Consider the following 20,523-nt stretch of genomic DNA (forward strand, 5'->3'; position numbering starts at 1 on the left):
ACTGCTTGGCAGATGATTACTCAGTAAAAATGAGCTGTTACTATCATTGCTTTCAGTACTCTACTAAATAATTGCAGCAATACAGACATCCTCATGATTTCCCAAAACTAAAGGAAATGCAGTTTCACATTCTGGAAGAAGTATAATGTTTACTAGAGATGTTTTAGCAGATATGATTGATTTATTCATTCACTCATTTATAAGATCCCATCTGTTCTTATCAAGCTCTTGATAAAAACATATTCTGTGTTCATTAATATTATACTGATATTTCTGGTCTTTCTGATTAGGGGCCTTTCTCACAGGTGTGAGATGGCATCTTATTGTGTTTTGTGTTTTTTTTTGTTTTGTTTTTTGTTTTTTGTTTTGGTGGGACCCTCGCCAGTGACTGGGGATCGAACTGGCTGCGCTCAACTGCTGTGCCACCAGGGGAGGCCCATCTTATTGTGGTTTTCATTTGCATTCCCTGATAACAATGATGAGGGCCACTTTTTCTTGGCCATCCGTATATCCTCTTTGAAGAAATGTCTACAAGTATCAAGTAGGGTGTGTATAAAAAGGAACCCTCAAACAATCTTGGTGGGAATGTAGACTGGTCCATTCACTATGGAAAATATTATGGAAGTTTCTCAAAATATTAAAAATTTTTAGTTTCTCAAAATAAAAAATAATAAATAATTTGTTCTCAAAAAAAACATAAACACCAAAATCCAGCAATTCCATTTTTAGGCATCCACCCAAAGAATGTAAAAACACCAACGTGAAGGGATAGGTGCACACCTACGTTCACAGCAGCACTGTTGACAAGAGCCGAGTCAGGGAAACCACCCAACCGCCCCAAGATGGGTGAGTCTGTGGGAAAGATGTGGTCTTGACACACAGTGGAGTACTACTCAGCTATTTGAAAAAAATCAACAATGAACTCTTACCATTTGCAACAATATGAATGGAACTGAAGGAATTAAGCTAAATGAAATCTGAATGAGAAAGATAAATACCAAATGATTTCACTCAAATGTGGAATTAAAGGTTACAAAACCAAGAGACAAAACTAAACCAAAACAAACCCTAGCAATTTGACAATAGAATTTAGGTCACCAGAGAGGGAGGGTCAGGAAGTAGCATAAAGAGAGGGATTCCAGTGTACTACAGTGGGGAATAATGGTTGCTCAGAGGTGGGTGTGGTGTGCTGACATACACTGGGGAGGTGTGACCGATTTCTGCAGGTCATGTACAGTGCTGTGAACCAAGGTTATCTCAGTAAAAAAATAATGCAATTTAAAAAAGATTATATAGATAGATATTTTAATATTGAACCATCACACAATTACCAAATAAATCCTATTAGATTGCAGTGTGAGTATCTTCCAGTTGGTTCTGCTTTTTGTTTCACTATTGCGTTATGTTAGCTAATTATTTATTTAGTACTGAAAAATGTTATTGATTTTTTGTTAATCTTCCTAGTAATCTTGCTGAATGTGCTTAGTAACTTAGCAATTTGCTTAACTTTCACATACAAATAATAATTGTATCACCTCCCTTTTCATATTTGTGCCTCTGTTGAAAAAGACAGAAAGAAGAATCCCCAGATGGGGTCCTTCATGGGAGTGGGGTCCGATCCTAAACCAATCAACCCAGAGTTTCCTAATCAGCACCAGTGAGGTCATCTGCCTTTTTCCAAAGAAGGAGGCTTTATTTGAAAAATCTTTTGCTAATGACCCTGCCCCACCCTCTTTCTATCTGTGCAGTCAATATTTGCATGGACCTAGAAAGGAGATAAAATTGGGTATTTGCCAAGGAACTTCAGAGAAGAAATGACTCGTTAGAGATGGGTATGTGAATGTGGGGGATTCAAAGTCCTTCTGGTCTGTAGGTGAAGCAAACAACACAGGCGGGCAGTGGCTATGACGTGGGAAGAGCCCAACATTCTCTTCTGAAGACCTAGACATGCGCCAACCCTGAAACCTTTCCTCTTTGGGAGTGCCCAGCTCCCTAACAATCCCTCCAGTCTTACGTGACCCCAAACCTTCCATACCTACATATGCCTCCTGAGGAAATATTCCAAGAACCGGCCTCAGTTCATACTTCATTAGTATTAGCTCACAAACCCAAAACCTGACGTTTGCAAAATGAAGTTCCACCGTTCCCCACCCTCACCCCCCATGTTTCAACTGTAACTCATATCTGTCCCTCCAATGTTGACTTTTCCTGCCTTAAAGTCAACTCTTTCCTGAAGTGCTCCTCCCATTGATTCGCGGCCAAATGTTTAGAAGGGGAACTGGGTCATTCTATTGCTGAAGGAATTAATTCACTGAATAAATAAAATGTATGAATAAAACAACTCTTTCCTTTCCACTCCCCACATTTTAACATGCCTTACTCGTTAGCATCCAATCATTTATTCAGCAAATACTGAGATCACATTCCAGGTACTCAAGGTGGTGGGAAAATAGCAAAGATCAAAAATACATGTTTCCTTGGGACATATTTACATATTTGGGGAAACATGGGACTTAAAAACAAAAAGTCAAATGAAACATATATAAATACAAAATCCCTTATCTGAAAATGAAAAAGACTCTAAAACCTGAAAGGTTTTGCTTATTAATTCATTGCTTAACAAAACATGAACTGAAAGGACATAAGACAATCTAGAGTTTGGAGTGCTCGAGCTTGGAGCCGGTAACAGCGAGCTTGATTACATGGAAGACATCCATCACCATATGAGTCTGACCTGTTAGGGCTGCCACCGCAGAATAACACAGACTGGGAGACCTGAACAATAGAGATTTATTTCCTCATAGCTCTAGAGGCTGGGAGGGCAAGGTGAAGGTGCTGGAAGGATTGGTTGCAGGTGACATGACTTCTTGGCTGGCAGATTGTTCCCTCCCACTGGCTACGCACGACCGTGTCTCTGTGAGTGTCCACTCCTGCTCCTCAAAGGACAGTAGTCCCCTGGGTTAGGGTTCCACCCTTCTGTCCTCATGTAACCTAAATTACCTTCTGGAAGCCTATCCCTAAATACAGACCCTTTGGGCCATAGAGCTTCAACACAGGGATTCGATGGAGGGAGAAACAACTTAGCCTGGAACAGTTACCTTCCCCCAAACTGAAAAAATCTGAATTCCAAAGACTCCTGACACTACCATTTTGGAGGAGGCTGCAGACCAGTGGGATGTCGGAGAGGTGGGTGCTGGAGGAGAGCTAGCGCGGAGTGAGTGGTGGAAGTGTGCTCTGAAGTGCAGCAGCCAGGGGCAGCCTGACTCAGAGGGGGTGTTTGAGACAAGCCCCGCTCCAGGTGGGGGAGGACTTTATCTGAGAGAAGAGCACTCTGGGCCAGGGGCCAACAAATTCAACGACCTTTAGACAAGAACATGGCGGCATACGTGATGACTAGTTAGGTCATTGGTTTGACTGGACCAGCACGTTCAGGGCAGAGAAGTCAGTGAGATAGCAGAGATGCTAATCACTGAAGAACTTAACTGTCCATTGTGGTAGAATTTGGCTCCTCTTGGCAATGGAGAGTTCTGAACAGCAGAGGAGCATGGACAGCAGAGGAGCATAACAATGTGGGGCGGTAATCACCAAAGATGGCTGCCATCTGTCACTGTCTTTCCTCCATCTAGAGGTGGAGTCCGTGTCCTTTTCCTTGAATGTGGGGTGGCCTTTGGACTGCTGCTCCCAATAGAATGAGACAAACGTGCCCTGTTGGGCTTGCATAGCCTCCAGAGCACTGCAGCCCCGGCTTCCTCCTTTGCAGATGTTGGATCCTTAGCCAGGAGCCTGACAGCCCTGCATCCACTGTGAAAAAGCTGAATCCACCCTGGGGGGAAGGCCAGGTCGGGAGAACAGGGAACGCAGTGCAAGGCCAGACCTGGAGCCCCCTACACCTGACACCCAGCATCTTGAACCTTATCAGACTTTCCCTGACCTCGGAGTCACACCAGCTGAGACCACAGACCTTATGGAGTAGACGCAGCCCCTGTCACCGCATCCTGTCCGAAGTTCTAGCTTCAGGACCTAGAGCAAATGCGATGGCTCTTACTCCACACCCCTGGTTTGGGGGTAGCCTCTCACTATGGCAATCATAACTGACACTGATATTGATGGGAGACCAGGCCGGCGGGCACCCACGGAGCAGCAAGGCCACTGTAACGAAGGCAAGACGGGCAGTGAGGGGTGTCGCTGGCAGCTGGACACAGGGCCACTCGCGCTGCATGGTGGGAAGATGTGTGGTGACTCTACTGGCTGTCACAAAAGAAATGCAGGAACTTGTGGACCAGGCTAAGAGGAATCTGAAAGCGATCACGGGCTTCATTGAGCTGGCTAGCATCACTTCCAGAAGACAAATGAACTAGAGCTCAGCCGATTTTAGAGGAAATAGATCAACCCAGGATTTGCTATGATGGAAAATAAAACACATTGTCATTCCTGCCTCTCCAGGCAGCGAAAGATTCTTGATGCAAAAAGCAGTCTTAGGGCAAAGATCACATTCAGGGTCATCAGTACACTGTGCTCTCAGGTTAAAGATCAAATCGTGTGAGTGGATGGAAAATCCTTCTTTAAAACCTAGGAAAGATTTAAGGAAGCACCTCCCAGGTCTGCAGGGAGACCAAAGCACTTGCAAAGCCTGGGGGCACTCTGCTAGGCTACTGACTTGCCGCCCAACTAAAGAAGAGCCTGGCTTAGGGGCTCGTGAGTGCCTTTTTCTAATAGAGCAAACCTCAATACAATTTACAGGCTGCTCCCAAGAGTGAAGAGAAAATTACACTTAGAAAACAAAGATAAACAAAAAGGGGGAAAGTGGTACAAAAAGGGCTCCTAGATTCTTCTCCAGGAGCAGGAAGCAGCCTCCTCCACTACAAAACCTGGGCTATTTCTTATGGGAACTAAAGAAAGACTCACAGGAAAAGCCCAAAGTGTAAAGCTTAGCCCCAGGGAACATATGTGAGTGACGAATACTCTGTTTCAGAGTCACGAGCCTCGGCCCACATGCCCGGCTGGGTTCTAGCATGTTCTGGTCACAAAAACCTGCTTCCCGCCTTTCATTTTCCTATTCCTAAACGCCACTGCCTACTGCAGTTGCCCCATCTCTGTCTTACCATGGCATGTCGGGGCAACGAGGAGATGACAGAAAACCCATTTGTTCACAAGTCTCTGTGCTCAAGAAACTGTACCAAGAAATTTCATCCACAGCTAGAGATTTATCTTAGGGAAGATTCTGGGCTTTCCATTGCACTTGGGGCCATTGTGGTTTAAGTTCGGGGCGGGGTTGGAATCAGTCACCAGTTGAGTTTAACTCTCCTGAGACCAGCATGACATAAAGCACACGAGCCACACCGGAGAGTCCGCAGTCCCAGCAGCCCCTGATTTCCCAGCTGCCCAGCAGAGGCCACACACAGGAGTGAAGAAACTTTGTATGTTCCATCCCCGGCAGCCCCAGGGGAGCCAATCCCAGCCACCCAGCCAAGCCCCCCCCCCACACACACACACGAGTGAAGAAACTTTGCATGTTCCATCCCCAGCAGCCCCAGGGGAGCCAATCTGCTAACTGTGGCTTGGATTGCAGAATCATAACAAATAAATAACTTTTTAAGCCACTGGGTTCTGGGGTGTGTTGTCTTTTGCTTTGCTCTGTGGGTTTATTTGTTCGTGGAGTCAAGCCAGATGAGTGAGGGCAGATAAGTGGAATGTTCTGGCTGCTGTGCTGTGTGAGGTCAGGAACAGGTGGAAGCGACGCAGCCGGAGTGGAGTCGCGGGGAGACGGACTCTCCAGGTGATTGCAGTGAAGCCGGGAGACGTGGCCTGGACCCACGGGGTGGCGGTGGACGGTGAGAAGAGGTGGGACGTGGGTTTGGAAGGCTCAGCTAAATGATGTGGTGGCAGAATAAATGTGAGCGTGGGAAAGAGGCATACAGGGCAACTCCAAGGCAGAGGGATTGGTTGATTCACAAGGAAAAGAATGAAGCTGCCGGCGGAGGGAGAGGCAGGAGGGGAAGCAGCTTTGGGGATGGAGTGGGGAGCCCCATGAGCGCCGGCTATGTGGACAGGGAGGCCAAGTGGACGGTCACCAGGTGAGTGTGGACTTGAGGGAGGGGCCACGGCCAGAGACACACACAGGTGTGAATCATCCACGCGGGAGAATACTGAAAGCTGGGCGGCTGGACTCACCCACCGAGCCAGCACGGGCGGGAAGGCCTCAGCCCGAGTCTTCAGCGCCGCAGTACTTACAGGCGAGGGGGACCAGGAAGCAGCAAAGCCACTGAATTCGGGGCTGGGGAGGACAAGGAGGCAAGGAGCGAGGCACAGCCGGGCAGCCGTGAAGTCAACCCGCTGCCACACGCAGGCAGGAAGGGACAGGGACCTGGGCTGGGTCTCCTGTGGTCTCCGGGGGCCCCTGCCAAGTGTGTTTGGAGAGCAACAGTGGGGTGACACCCTCGCTGGTTCAAGAGCGAATGCGAAGAGAGGAAATGGAAAAATATACAGCTGACTTTGAAAGCATTCCTCAAACAATGGTAGCTGAAAAGAAACACAAAGTGTTTTGGGTTTTTTTTTTAGATTTGGTTATACAAGCACTGGGTACAGTCAGAAGCGCGGGAGGGTGAGAGGATTCACCAGAGCCAGAGCAGGAAACAGAACAGGCAGACTGACGAAATATACTGCTGAGGGGAGCAGCGGGCGCAGCAGGGGAGGTCTGTCACGCCACGTGGAACCCTTGCGGGCCGGCCGGGATGGAACTGGCACTGCAGAGGCTGCGGGCAGCTTCACAGCCCAGCACTCAATGGCTGCGCCACCAGGGGAGGCCCACAAACTGTTTGTTTAATAGGAGAAATGAGAGCAAGGCCCCGGGAAAGACCCCCTAGGGAAAGACCCGCTAGAGCCGGGGAGTGATGATGGCGAGGAAGAACGGATGCCTGGAGCTAAGGCTTGGGGCAGGCAGCAAGAAGGAGAGCACCTGCGGACCGCAATGGGTTTCTAGCTGGCTTCCTTCTCTATTTGTTTTTTCATCAATAAACCCTAGTCAAGACTAAGTGTCCTAACACATGCTAAGGTTATTATAATCTAGTAGAACATACTAGACTATAAACAACTATATTATAAAATATTATCAGATCCCAACATTTTTTCTGCTGTATCACTTAGTTTCTTACCTGTCTTACATTCCTCTGCTTAGCTGTCAAACTTTGAATGACCTGACGGATCAAAGTCAGAACCCGTCAATGGTGTGTCGAGGCTCTGCGGGGATCCCTCTCCTTATTTTAAACTTAACTGTAGAGACAGACACCCAGCAACATGAACTTGCAGAGATAAGCACTATCAGCAGGGAATGCAGTAACCAGCGCCAAATCCGTTCATATAAGGGAGAAGATAATTCTGCCTGGGCAGCAGGAGGGGGCAGCAAAGTATGGGAGGGTGGGCGTTTGGAGCAGAATGCAGGAAGGCGGGCAGGGAGTGACAGGGACACACTTGACGAGGCTCACACATGCATTGAGAGCACAGAAATGTGACTGGAGCTGCGGCTGGAGGAGCAGATGGGACTGCAGAAGCATCCAAGCCACTGGCATGCTCTCGGGGGGAAGCCCCCAGCAGCCAGACGCCCCATCCCCACTTTGTTTTAAGTCCAGTGAGGCACAGTAACTCAGAAAACCAAGGGTAAGTAAGAGGAGATAAGGTTGAAGTCAATGAGAGATCTTCAAACAAAGATCAGGTACCCCTGGGAACCCCCCGTGACTTTCCAAGTTTGTTTTCAGTGTAGAGAGTTCTAAACACAAGCTTCTAGAGCCACGACTTACATAGGAACCCCATTTCATAAGCAATAAGCCAGAAGCAAGCCGGTTTTTAGCAAGTTTCCTTTCCCACTTCCTCTTCATCCCACTTTGCAGAAAGACCTGTCCTCCCTCATCATGTTTAATCTCAACATGCACCTTGCCGGTCCGGAGTGTTAAGGGCAGGGAAATTTAAAAAAAAACTGATATTAGAGGAATCTTCTTCCATCAAAGTATTGACACAAACACTAGCCTTATCTACTTCGACCCTATGCATTTTCAAGAGTTTAGCTTGATGCATAATGATTACTTATCGTAAATTAATGGGATGCTTTGGTTGACTGTGAACCAATAGCATGGAAGATAACATAAAGAATGATTTTAACAATAAAATTGTTTATTGAAAATTTTCAATTTACATACTTATCTTTATTATTGAAGACTCAGGAGAGTCAAGAAGTTGGAAACATAGGGCCTCCCCGGTGGCGCAGCGGTTGAGCACTGGGTTGCGAAGCTGCCCGCAGCCTCTGTGGCGCCGGTTCGATCCCCGGCTGCTCCCCGGCCACTGGAGGAGGGTCCCACATGGCGCGCAGACCTCTCCTGCCGCCCGCTGCTCCCCTCAGCAGTGTACTTCGGTCCTTCTGCCTGCTCTGCTCCCCGCTCTGGCTCTGGTGAATTCTCTCACCCTCCCGCGCTTCTGACTGTACCCAGTGCATGTATAAACAAAACAAACAAACAAATAAATAAATAAATAAAGCATGCCTCTATTAAAAAAAAAAAAAAAAAAAATTTAAAAAAAAAAATAAAATAAAAAATAAAAAAAAAAAAAGAAGTTGGAAACATACGTTGCAAAATTTCTAACTCAAAGATGCTCCACTAAAACTAAAGATCTGAAGCTTTTAGAAGTCAGTGCTAACATGATGCTGGGCAGTGGTTCCTCCAATTCCTGTTAGAACCGCAGATGAGAAGCTGCCCAGGGAGGAGAATTGGTGTGGCCAGTGGGGCTGCAGAAGTCGCCGGGATAAGCAACGGTTTCCCCACCAACCTCACAGCTCTGGCGTTTTCCTTTTCTACTATCAGTTTCAGTTCTTCTATTTGAAAAATTACTTTGTCACTCTCCTGACTTTTCGGCAGCCTCTCAGCTCTTAGGGGAATCTTAGCATTGGAAGAAGAAACAACTAGGGAATGTTAGAACGTGATCGGCTAACAGGAATTCTGACTTTTTAGCCATTTGCTTATGGCCTCGCTGTGGTCCTCTGCGCTCCTCGGAGTCACCCACAAGACACCACTAGACACTCAGTGGGATAAAACCCTGGGAAATAGGAACTAGGTGCATTCTCTCACCCTGCTTCCAGATATAAAAGGTGCACACAGGATACTACTGAATTGAATTGAGATCAAAGAACCTCTTATTTTCTATTTCTGATTCCAACACTGCGAAACTATTAAAAGCAGATACAATTCTTTGACATAAAGCATAGCAATATATACACGTATACACATATGCACAGTCACACGTGTTGAAGGTAAATTAGTAAAGTTCACTCTTAAATACTTAGCTGTGTACATAGGCCAGGGCTAGAAATGTTCTCTCTAGTCCCCAATATACTTTCGTCATTCATCCAGGCAAACAGAATGGCAACAAGCATTGAGAATTTATTCAACCCCAGTGAGCTTATGCAGGAATCTGCCAGTTAATTTGTGAGCTAATATTGAGTTAAAGAACAAAGTTGACTTCTTGCCAACCCCCACACCATAAAGCCTTCCAAAAATGGGACTTCCCAACAGCACCTCGGTTGTGCTATAGTGGAAAAGGCTTCTTCTGGGATCTCGCTGTGAATCCCAGCCTTATACTTGGGCTGGTGAACAGAAAAGTAGGAGACAGACAGACATACAGAGCAATCCACATTTGCCTACTATCTGCCAGGCTTGATGAGGCAAAGGTGGTGCAAATTGGACACATGTTTTCATGCAGAAACCATGAAAGAAATTTCTCCAAGGAACCCAAGACATATAGGTACCCATGAGTATTATTTGATCACAAAGACAATCATTAATTATATCATTAGTGATGTCACCTGTACAAATGCTATATAAGTGTAATTTTAAACCAGCATTCTATCATTACAATACCCATCAAAATAAAATAGTGGTTGATGTTACTGTCAGCTTCTGGGAAATAATTCCTTGGGCATAACATCCTTCATAAACACCAGTGATCTCAAATCTGTGTGGGTTGAAATCCCAGTTCTACCTCATTCTAACTCTCTAACTTTTGGGAATGTTATTAATTACTCCATGGTTCCGGTCCCTCGGTTAGATCACGTAGTGCCCTATCACCACAAAAGTTTATTATGATGAACTTTAAAAACATATATGTGCATGGAACAATACCCAGTGTAGAACTAGAACTCAGCAGATGTCAGCTATACTATTATATACTGTAATGGGAAGACCTGGAGACAGAAGTCACTGCTAACCTTCAGAAGAATAGTTACATAATGAACAACACTTAACAGTAAACTCTAGGGGTCAGGGGAAGACAAGGGCAGTGCTCTAAGTTTTCAGAAGTTTTTCAAAACTGTTTTGGGGCCGAGATCCATTTAAAAAGCCGATTTGGCTAATGGATATTTAGTCTTGGAAAAATTCACTTATAGGTCACATTTCAGGCCCCTGTTCATGTTTTACTGAAGTTCAACCAGAACCAGCAAACCTGAGATGGAGAAACTTCCAGGGTTTGAAATCCTTCAGTTATCAAACTCTATTTCAAAACTCTTTAAACCAGCGTTTCCCTCTATCCTCCAAAAAAGTTTGTAAATCGATTTTTCATTGGCAAACCTTGTCTTGCCACCTTGCTGCTGACATTTCTAAATTTCATGGATTAAAGCAAAAGCATCGAATGCCTTTCTTAAACCATGCAGTAATCTGCAAGAAAATCCCAACCAGCATGATAGCTAAGTTCACTCTGATCTGATCAGGACACCTGTCTTCCTCGGGAGAGGGACTGGCAGGAAAGGGCACTGGCAATAGGGCCTGGGGCTCTACTATTAGCTCCAGCTCTGGACGAGGGGCAACTTCTCTCTTAGAAAAACCACCTTAGAAACTGGAAAGAAATGCAGAAGACTTGGAGTGACCACAGTGACTTCCTAGAGGTGACTTTCCATGAAAATCCAGTTACTTTTTCAAGGGTTGAGACTGCATGGTGCAGTCTCAAAAGCAGCAGAGAGCAATGAAAGCAAAAGTCTGGGCAGACTGCCTGGAGGTGTTCAGGCTGCAGGGAAGGCCATCCCCAGCGTGAGTGGAGCTTTACAAGGAAAACACAGACGGAGGAAAATTGACAAGCCGCGGAAACACCACCATAAACCTTCAGTACTTTCTGCAACTTCACTGCATGCAAAGTATAAACATTTTTTTTACTACTTTTTAAGTCCAAATGGCTACTACTTTGACTTCAGTCCTTTCCTTTCATATTCTTTGAACCTCTGCCCACGACCACACCCACCACATGGCTTGTTCATAAAACCGCAGGAGTTTGGGAACATTTTGATTAATGGATGTTTTCAATAGTTTACTGTGCAGCGGCTGAACAGCAGGTCAACTTAACCATTCAGATCTGATCTGTTTATTCAGCTAAGCCAAAAAGCCCTCTTAACACAGACGAGATGCAGATGCCTAGAAGATCCCAACCAGCACGATCGCTCCTTTCTCTCGGGAGATGCCATTTCCAGCGTCATCACATTAGAAAGTAGCTTTAACCAACATGATGGAACATTGCCAGTAACAATCACTTTTCTTCCAGTTTCGAAACTCCTGACTCACCCTTTGAAAGACTGTTGAAAGCGTGATTTCAGAATAATCTCGCTTTACTCGTGTTTTGAATTAACAAAATCTTAAATGCACGGAATTACAGAATCCAAGCTGTATCATTCACAAGTCTCAGCACCTATGTTTTGCACCATGCAGTCTCAACCCGTGAAAAAGTAACTGGATTTTCATGGAAAGTCACCTCTAGGAAGTCACTGTGGTCACTCCAAGTCTTCTGCATTTCTTTCCAGTTTCTAAGGTGGTTTTTCTAAGAGAGAAGTTGCCCCTCGTCCAGAGCTGGAGCTAATATTAGAGCCCCAGGCCCTATTGCCAGTGCCCTTTCCTGCCAGTCCCTCTCCCGAGGAAGACAGGTGTCCTGATCAGAGCAGGGGAGAATCTGATTTTGCAAACACGGACAGAGACAGATGCACAGACGCACAGATGCACGGGCTCGCGCGCACGCGTCTGCGCCGGCTAGCAGGGAGCGAGAGAAGCGAAGAGCTGCGGTACCTTTCTTGAACTTTCTGAGCTGGGCTGGCTGCAGGACTCAGCACGGTGCGCCAAGACCGCGTCTTCCCGGCAAAAGGCAGCTCGGTGCGGGCAGCCGCGCGCCCCTGGCCAGCCGCGGCGTCGGCCGAGCAGCGCCCAGCGCCACCTCCCGCCGGAGCGGGGCGCCCGGGCAGCTGCGGGCGCAGGGGGAGCGGCGCGGCACCCGCGGGGGCACCGGCTCTCCGCGCGCCTCTGGACGCCGAGGTTGGCGCGGACGCGGCGGGCAGCGCGGGGTCGGCCGGGGGAGACCTGCAGCCCGCGGCCAGCGGTGTCGCGGTCAAGACCATAGGAGGGGCGGGGCGGCGGCCGCGAGACGGGTGGGTCCAGCCCAGCAGGGAGGGGCCGGGGCGTAGGCGCTCGGGAAACTTCCCCGGCCCTTTCACCCCACCACCACCTCCCCGCCCCGAGCCGGGCCGGGCCGGCTGCAGGGTGGTGGGGGGCGCGGGCCGCGCGGCCGCGGGTGCAGCCCCGGGCTCCCCTCCCGGGCGTGCGGCTCCGGCCGCCGCGAGTCAGCTGGGGTTCCCTGGCCGCCCGGATCCCGGGGTGCCCAACCCCCAGCGAAAAGGAAAGTGAAAGAGCAAAAAGCGAGGAGCCGAGGCGGAGATAAACACCCGCGGCACGGGCGGGGGAGGGGGGCGGCCGGGCGGCCCCAGGTGCTGCTGCTCCCGCCCCGAGGGCCGGCGCGCCCGGCGGGTTCCGCCCGTGCCCAGCGCCGCGGCGCGGGACCTGCGGGGCGAGCGGGCGACGTCCAGGGCGCCCCCGCCCGCCTCCTCGGGCGGCAGACCCGAGGTCTGGGCCGGGGCGCCTGCGGGGAAGGCTGGCGGCCCTGGCCGGGTCTCCCCGCTGCGCCCTGGGCGCCCGGCGTGGCGCGGGAGCGGGCAGCGGGGCCGGCACCCCGGGCGCGGGGAGGGAGCGGTTGCTCCGCGCCAGCCGGGGGCCTTCGGCGCAGTGGGCAGAGGCGGGCTCCGCGGTCTTAAATGAGAGAAAACTTGTTGGAGGAGGGCGCGCGGGGCGCTGCTGTGCGCGCAGCGCCTGGCCCGGAGGACGCAGCCCGAGGGGGGCCTTCTCCAGTCCAGCGCGTGGCGCACGGTGCTCGCTGTGCCACCGAAGGAGCGCGGTGACGGCCCTTGGAGTATTTTGCAGCTGAAGGATCCGAGTTCTCTGGGGCTGAGTGAGCTGCGTGGCGCACAGCGCAGAGGCCCTGGGGTGGAGACCCTGGAGCGCCTGTGATCCCTGAAAACCCTCAATGGAAGGTGCCACCCTCCCGGTTGTCAAGGGTCAAGTCAAAGAAACAACAAGCCTCGCTGGGGCTTAGTAAAATAGTCAACTTTTTTGCATTACCTGTATGTTAAAAATAAAGTAGAAAAAGATTAGAAGGGGTTTCAATAGTAAAGGTGCATCAAGTTCCCCATAAAATTATTTCCTATTTTTAAGAAAAATTGGAGCTCTACATCGTTGCTATCAGCAGATCTAAAGATGTCAGAGCCATGTGTTAGAACCACGCCGATTTTATTGCAGTTGGAAATTATATTTAAAGAACTGAAGCAGTTGTTCACTCCTGTCCAAGACAATGGAGTGTTGAACTTCCTTGGGATAATGCCAGTGAGTTCGAGCCCAGTCACACATTTTCATAACGACATGCTGATGATCCGATTTGCAGAATGAGCGGGCACCGTTCATTTGCAGAATGAGCGGGAACAGGTGTGCAGGAGATAGGGTTCCAAAACAAAGGACTAAAGAAAGTCTGGGTTTGTGCCACTATGGGGGGGAGATTTGCAAAGTGGATCTATGGTCCAGGCCTCCACTTGGATCTCTCAAAACGTCTAACTCCTGCAAGGTGAACTTCTGGGCTTCTTTAGCCCCCTGCTGCATCCTGGTGGCCCAACGAGATGGAACAGTCAAGGGAACGCATTGGCTGCCCTGGGCACCGACAAGCCAAGCCAAACATCACCCCGTCCCAGGTGTGGCTGCCCTGGAGCTGCCCGGGAGCACTAGGGGGCGCTGCTCTTAGCTGAGGTTCACTAGTCTGTGGGCGCCAGAGAATGTTCCCTCTCCTAGGCTCCCGGGGGTCTCCAGGTCAGCAGGCAATTAGCATTTGGCCACCATGGAGGTTCTGAGTCCCTGGAGAATTTTTACATTATTCTTTGAAACTGAAAGGAATTTTATTCGAGAGTACGAGTACGTATGAATAATAATGTTGATCTACAAATATTGATCGACCTAATATATGCACATTCTGGAACAAGATGGACTGAATGATATATAAAGCATTTAATCATATTGGGGAGATAAAATGGCATAAGTGACAATAAAGTGAAATTGAAAATGATTATAGCCCGTAAGATATGCTTTGTCTTGTTACTTGCTTCCCCAGGATGTTGGTTAAATTTGATTTCCAAATTACGGGGGCGAAAGTATCTTTGAATTACATATGTAAGTACTTGCCATTCAATGGAGCTGGGATTTCAGCATAATTCGTTTTGGTTGCACTGTGCTCAAACAGAAAAGTCTAATATATGCAAGTTGTATTTTCACTTGCCACAGGCTGTTTGGCAAGATATTGAAAATTACTCACACCAATGCACAAGTAAATCCCACTGCATAAATTAAAAGCAAAGACCAAGATTGATGAAATAATTTGAAACTGCCTTAAGATAGTAATATTAAAATGCAGAAAGAAGTAAAAAGTAACTAAACATCACAGAAGTGACCATACCCTTTTTTTCTGATTTTGGACAATTAATAATAAAATCATAGTTGAATAAAGTGTAAACATCTGATTTGTCATTCCAAAGAAGTTTATGAATTGTGACGTTGTCTTTAAAGGAAACCACTAGTAAGTGCTTTCCAGATTGCCTGAGACTACGTGGAAGAAGTTAACAGCTCATTCGATTTAGTGTTCAAAGTCCAAGACGGTGATCTTATTTATGGTCCTTCTCAGAACAAACCACAGGCCAACAAGAAGTTGATTTTCTGGTCTTTGACAAACATGATCCAGGCCCCCTCACCTTTCCATTCTGGCTGAAGCATGTCAGCAATGTCACTTTACCCCCAGTTTGTTTGCACCTGTTCTTGTGGTACACCTAACAGTGGAGAAATCCTCTCCTTAAAGGAGCTCTTAGATTTTCAAGTGTCTCTTAAATTGCTGCTTTTGAAGAAGCAATGGTGCTGACTTCTGTAGCTAAGGTAGGTCTCCAGGTACTTGCTAAGTACAAATATTAGCTCATTAAGCTTCACAGAAGTGCTGCGAGATAAACTCTATGATTCTCTCTGCTTTCCAGATGGAGAAACCACAGCCCTGATGGAGAAATTGCAGGACTGGCCTAAGGTGTGAGGCCACTGAGTAGCCCAGTGAGGTTTTGAACTCTGCTGGGTGGTACTTCATACACACCTGATTATCTACTGCTTCTACAGTGGCAGCCAGACTTCCTGCTTCTAAACCTCATGCTCCCAGGAGAGGGTTTGTGAGGGAAGAAGACATTGACTCTCAGACAGTATCTCTCAGTCCAATTTTGTTTGCTTCAGAGTAGTTTTAGCAACCACCGGGGAGGAAATACACCAGTTCTCTTGAATTTCTGCTTCCTGATCGCATTGTTTCTCTTAAAAAAAAACAACCCCAGGGTGTTTGCAGCCTTGCTGAGCACTGCTGAGGTTAGAAAGGGCAGTGCTATTGCCCACAGATGAGGGCTGGCCGGTCCTCATAGAGACAGGTGATTTTGTTGGCACTGGAGGTTCAGTGTGCCTGGGTCAGAGGAAGAGAAAGCACTCCTGGCTTCAAGCTGGAGATGAGCTAAAAATGATTGTATGATGACATAAATTTTAATATATTTAAAAGTATATGGAATCTTATATGTTTTGGTGCTAAGTAGCAGGGAGGAAGGGTTTAAATAGAACCAAAAGATAATTTGATGCACCAACAATACTATTTTAACTGGATTTGAAAGCTGACCTTATCAATCAAAATCTAGTTTTAAAATTAATTACCTCACTTAGATTTTTAAGTATATTATGAATATACACAAAATGAATGGATCTTGTTGGCATTGATTGTAATAAATAATTATAAAAAGGGATTTTACTTTTCATCACATAAACTTGCTAACATAAGGAAAATACATGTTTCTTGAAATAATTCCATAAACGTATGCCTCTTTTACAGCACGTAATAAATTCAATAAAAGGATGTGAACCAAAGTCAAAACCAACAATAGGTCTACATCAAGAGTCAATGTTAAACTGATATTCAATTTTTTATTGACCCTGTGGCTGACAAAAAGGCCCTCAATAAATGTTTGATGAATTTATGCATTTCCTTCCATATATTTCACGTGTGTGTGTGTATATATATATATATATATATTACATGTATATATACATTTATATGGAATCTTAAATGTTTTGGTGCTTAGCAAAGGGGGAGGAGGGGCTTAAATAGAACTAAGAGATGATTCGAAGTGCTAATGATAGTATATTGTGACCTACACTCTCCTTCAAGGTTGACCTTACCAAAATCTAATTCAAAAATATTATCTTCCTAGACTTATAATATGCCAGTGTATTATAAATATAGTAATATATACCATATAATATGGGAGTGTATATTGACCCACTCCTGAGGCTACCTTCCAACTGTATTTGATATTCCAAACATGCTTTCTGTCCTAATTGTAAACAAAAATAGTGTTTAACAGTTTCCTAAGTTATATTTTGACAGCTTTCCAAATAAAATAAACTTCTAAAAAGGCCATGGATCCAAGAAGAAATTAAAGATGAAATTATAAAATATTTTGAACTGAATGATAATGAAAACAAAATATATCAAAATTTTAGGGATGCAGCTAACAGTTCTTAGAGAAAAATGTATAGATGTCAATACTTACATTGCAAATAAAAAGATTAAGTACCAATAGTATAAGCTTCCATTTAAAAAAGTGAAAAAGGAAAATACATGCAAAGAAACAGTAAAGAGCTGAAATAGAAGAGAAAAATAAATGAAAACAAATTATTTATTTGAATAAAAATAATATAACTGATAAATCTCTAAGTTGACCAAGAAAAAAGAAAGAATATACAAAATTACTGTTAGGAACATTTTGAGAAAAAAGAGACATAGATACATACACTATAGACATTAAAGAAAAATAAAGAATGTTAAAAAGTAATTTTATGGCAATAATAATAAATTTGACAAGTTAAAGGACAAATTCCTGAGTGCCACAGGCTATAAAGACCAACATATACACACGTGAACAGAATGTTTAAATTACTCTCTACTATTGCAGAAATTTAATTCATAATTTAAATCCTTCCCACCAAGAAAACTCTAGACCAGATGCCTTCATTGGCAAATTGTATTAAGCAATTAATGAAAAACAATGCCAACCTTAAACCTTTTGAGAAAATATACAAGAAACACTCTCAACTTGTTTTATAAACCAGAATTACCCTTTTAGAGCCAGCAATGATATTACATGAAAAGAAATCTAAAAAGGAATGTCGTTTTTGAACATAGCACAAAAATTCTTAGCAAAATATTGACAACCTAATTTAATGTCTAAGCAGGATACTACATCAGGAAACAAACAGGGGTTATCTTTATAATGAATGCAAAACTGATTTAGCATTTGAAAGGCAATCTCTGTATTTCTTCACACTAATTGAATAAAGAGAAAACGCAATTGACAAAATGCAACCTTTAGTCAAGATCAAGCCTCTCACCACCTGAAGACAGAAGGAAATTCCCTCCACCTGATGAAAGACTACAAAACACACTACAAAATACAATACAGCTAGTATTTTACTCTACAGTGAAAGATGAGTCCTTTAACCTTAAGTCAGCTACAAGCAAAATTATCTGCTCTTATCACTGTTATTCACCTGGTACTGGAGATGCGAGGTGGTAGAGTAAGGCAGAAAAGAAAAAAAAGTCACAAAGACTGAAAGAAATAGATAAACTGTATTTATTTGAAATAGTACTTTCCTGAGGAACCTACTAAAAATATTCCTAGTACATAAATGATTTTAACAGATTCACAGGCTACAAGTTAAATTACATATAAACAAATTATATTTTGTAGATAGCAGTGAATAATTGAATTTTTTAATTTAAAAATTACATAATTTACAAAAGTACGCCACATAAAATACTTGAGCATAAATGGAACACGTAGTTCGAAAACTACAACATATTGCTGAGAGAAACTAAGTATGATCTAAATCGGGAGCTGACAAACTACTGCCTGTTTATTTGTTTAAGACGACTGCCACACCCCTTTGCTTACATATACCTCTGGCTGCTTTTGCCCTTGAAAATAGAACAGAGATCAAAAAAGATAATATTTAGCAAAGCTTAAAATATTTACTACCTGCCCTTTACAGAAAAAGTTTATCAACACTTCATCAATAAATGTTTGGAGAGATGCCAGTTTCATGGATTGGAAGATGCAGTGGCATTAAGATGTCATTTCTTCCCCCAAATCTGTATATTCAATGAAATCCCAGTAGACATCTGGTACAACTTGACTCAGCTGATTCTAAAATTTATATGAAAAGTAGAAAAAGAGGGAAAACCCTTGAAAAAGAACAATGTTAGAGGATCTGTGCTACAGATATCTCCACTTACCATAAAGCTATAAAGGTCAAAGTCATGTGGTAATGCCATAAAAATAGATAAATCAATGGAACAGAACAAAAAGTCCGGAAAAAAAAGTCATCAGACATATGACGCATTGATTTGGACAATTGTGCCAAGATAAGAGAGTGAAAGGATACATCTTTCAACAAATGATATCAAAACAATTGGGTTTTTAATTTGAAAAGAATTATTTTCAATTTCCAAATTCACATCATTCATAAAAAAATGAACACAAGAAGGTTCCTAGGCCAAAATGTAAACGCTCAAAATGGAAACCTTCTAAAATAAAGCACAGAAGAAAAGTTTGCCTTACTGAGGTAGGCAAAGGCTTCTTGGACAGGACAGAATACAAGAAGTGCTGACAACAAAAGAAAAAAGTGATATACTTGGATTTCATGAAAATATAAATTGAGTTTCTTTCTTTAAGGGCCAAAATGACTAGCAACATATCAAAATTTCTGGAGAATCCTGCAATTAAAAAATCCAGTTTAATGTTGTTTGACTTTTCAAATGTAATGATCTAAGAACTGTTTTGCAATAGAACACCAAATTAATCTTTTATAGAACTTAAATTCCAGAAAACACACTTGCAAAATGCTGTTGAAAACACATTACTTTGTTCTGGAATAAACTCCATTAACAGTGCTAATTGAGAGAGAAGAGCTATAATATTAAAATATTATTTTTGCCATAGAATATACTTTGATTGACTTGCATTTTTGTATGATTTTTTTGTATGTGTGGGAGTTACAGGCATAAAATTTATCTATGACAATAAACATTTTTAAAAAGAATATATTAACTGTCCAACCTAATTATTATTCATCTAGTAATAGTCATTAATAACTTGATTTACTTTTTGTTAAAATTAAGAAGTCCCCATATAAAATTTGGTTGCAGAATCTCAAATTCAAACTTAGGTCACACTTGAAAGTGACCAGATTGGGTTTTTCACTTGTTGCCCAGAAAACCAAAATTTAAGACATGAGAATGTCTTCTCACAAAGGATTTTATTTGATGTGGCCTCCAAGGAAGCTGGCAGGACTAGCACCCCATAAACTGGCTCCCCAAATGGTAGGAGAGCTGTGATTTTATAAGGGGGGATTTGAAGGGAGTAGGGGACTTTGCATTTCCAGGTGCAGTGAGGTGCTGGGCATTCTCTGCCTTATGAGTCAAGGTGTTTGACTTCTCAGCCAGTCGTGTCTCCTCAGGACTGACACCAACATCCAAATAGCACATGTTTATTTTTCATGTTACTATCAACCTCAAAGGGCTCAGAGGATTTTTGTTTGGAATGTAACATAATTTTCCAAGTTTCTGGGAATGTAGCTACAGAGAAATGCACTAGTCTCAAGTTAAAGGTTCATCATAAGGAGCGGGGCTGGCAGAGAGATAAAAATGGTGGTTAGAGTTTAATTCTGCTTAGTCTTAATTTTCAATCTAGGGGAGATTTTGTTATGAAATGGAAGGGAGGAGTTTACACACTTACTCTTGTTAAAGAGATCTTGTTGAAGTAAAAAAATTCTTCAGTAGGAAGAGGCTTTAGTCCAGTAAAGTGGTTCAAAGAACCTCACTTTGTATTTCTACTCTATTTTGAGAGAAACTAGGGCATAGAGAAACTAGGTGATTCACATCTAATGAAATATCCAATAGCAGACCTCAGAATCGATACCTTGAGAAGTGACAAGGATGTCACTAAAATTCCTTAGCTGAAGACATTAAATTAAAAGACCACATAATGATGACCACATTCCAAGATGTCCCCAATAA

The 20,523-nt window shown here is 44.3% G+C and overlaps 1 protein-coding gene across 3 annotated transcripts in view; it reads right to left on the reverse strand.

Annotated features, from left to right (window-relative positions):
• Positions 1-20,523, reverse strand: part of IL15 (interleukin 15) — a 117,501-nt gene that overhangs the window by 39,229 nt on the left and 57,749 nt on the right. For 2 of the 3 annotated variants that reach the window (XM_037497205.2, XM_037497204.2), the window contains exon 1: positions 12,081-12,173. The exons of the other annotated variant lie outside the window; for it this stretch is intronic. The gene's annotated coding sequence lies outside the window, so the exon portion shown is untranslated. Of the gene's footprint in view, positions 1-12,080; positions 12,174-20,523 lie in introns of those variants that run through there. 3 annotated transcript variants of the gene reach the window in all.

The sequence above is a fragment of the Talpa occidentalis genome, unplaced genomic scaffold (assembly GCF_014898055.3).
Source record: "Talpa occidentalis isolate TD23 unplaced genomic scaffold, MPIMG_talOcc4v2.1 talOcc4.8, whole genome shotgun sequence".
Lineage (NCBI taxonomy): Eukaryota > Metazoa > Chordata > Mammalia > Eulipotyphla > Talpidae > Talpa > Talpa occidentalis.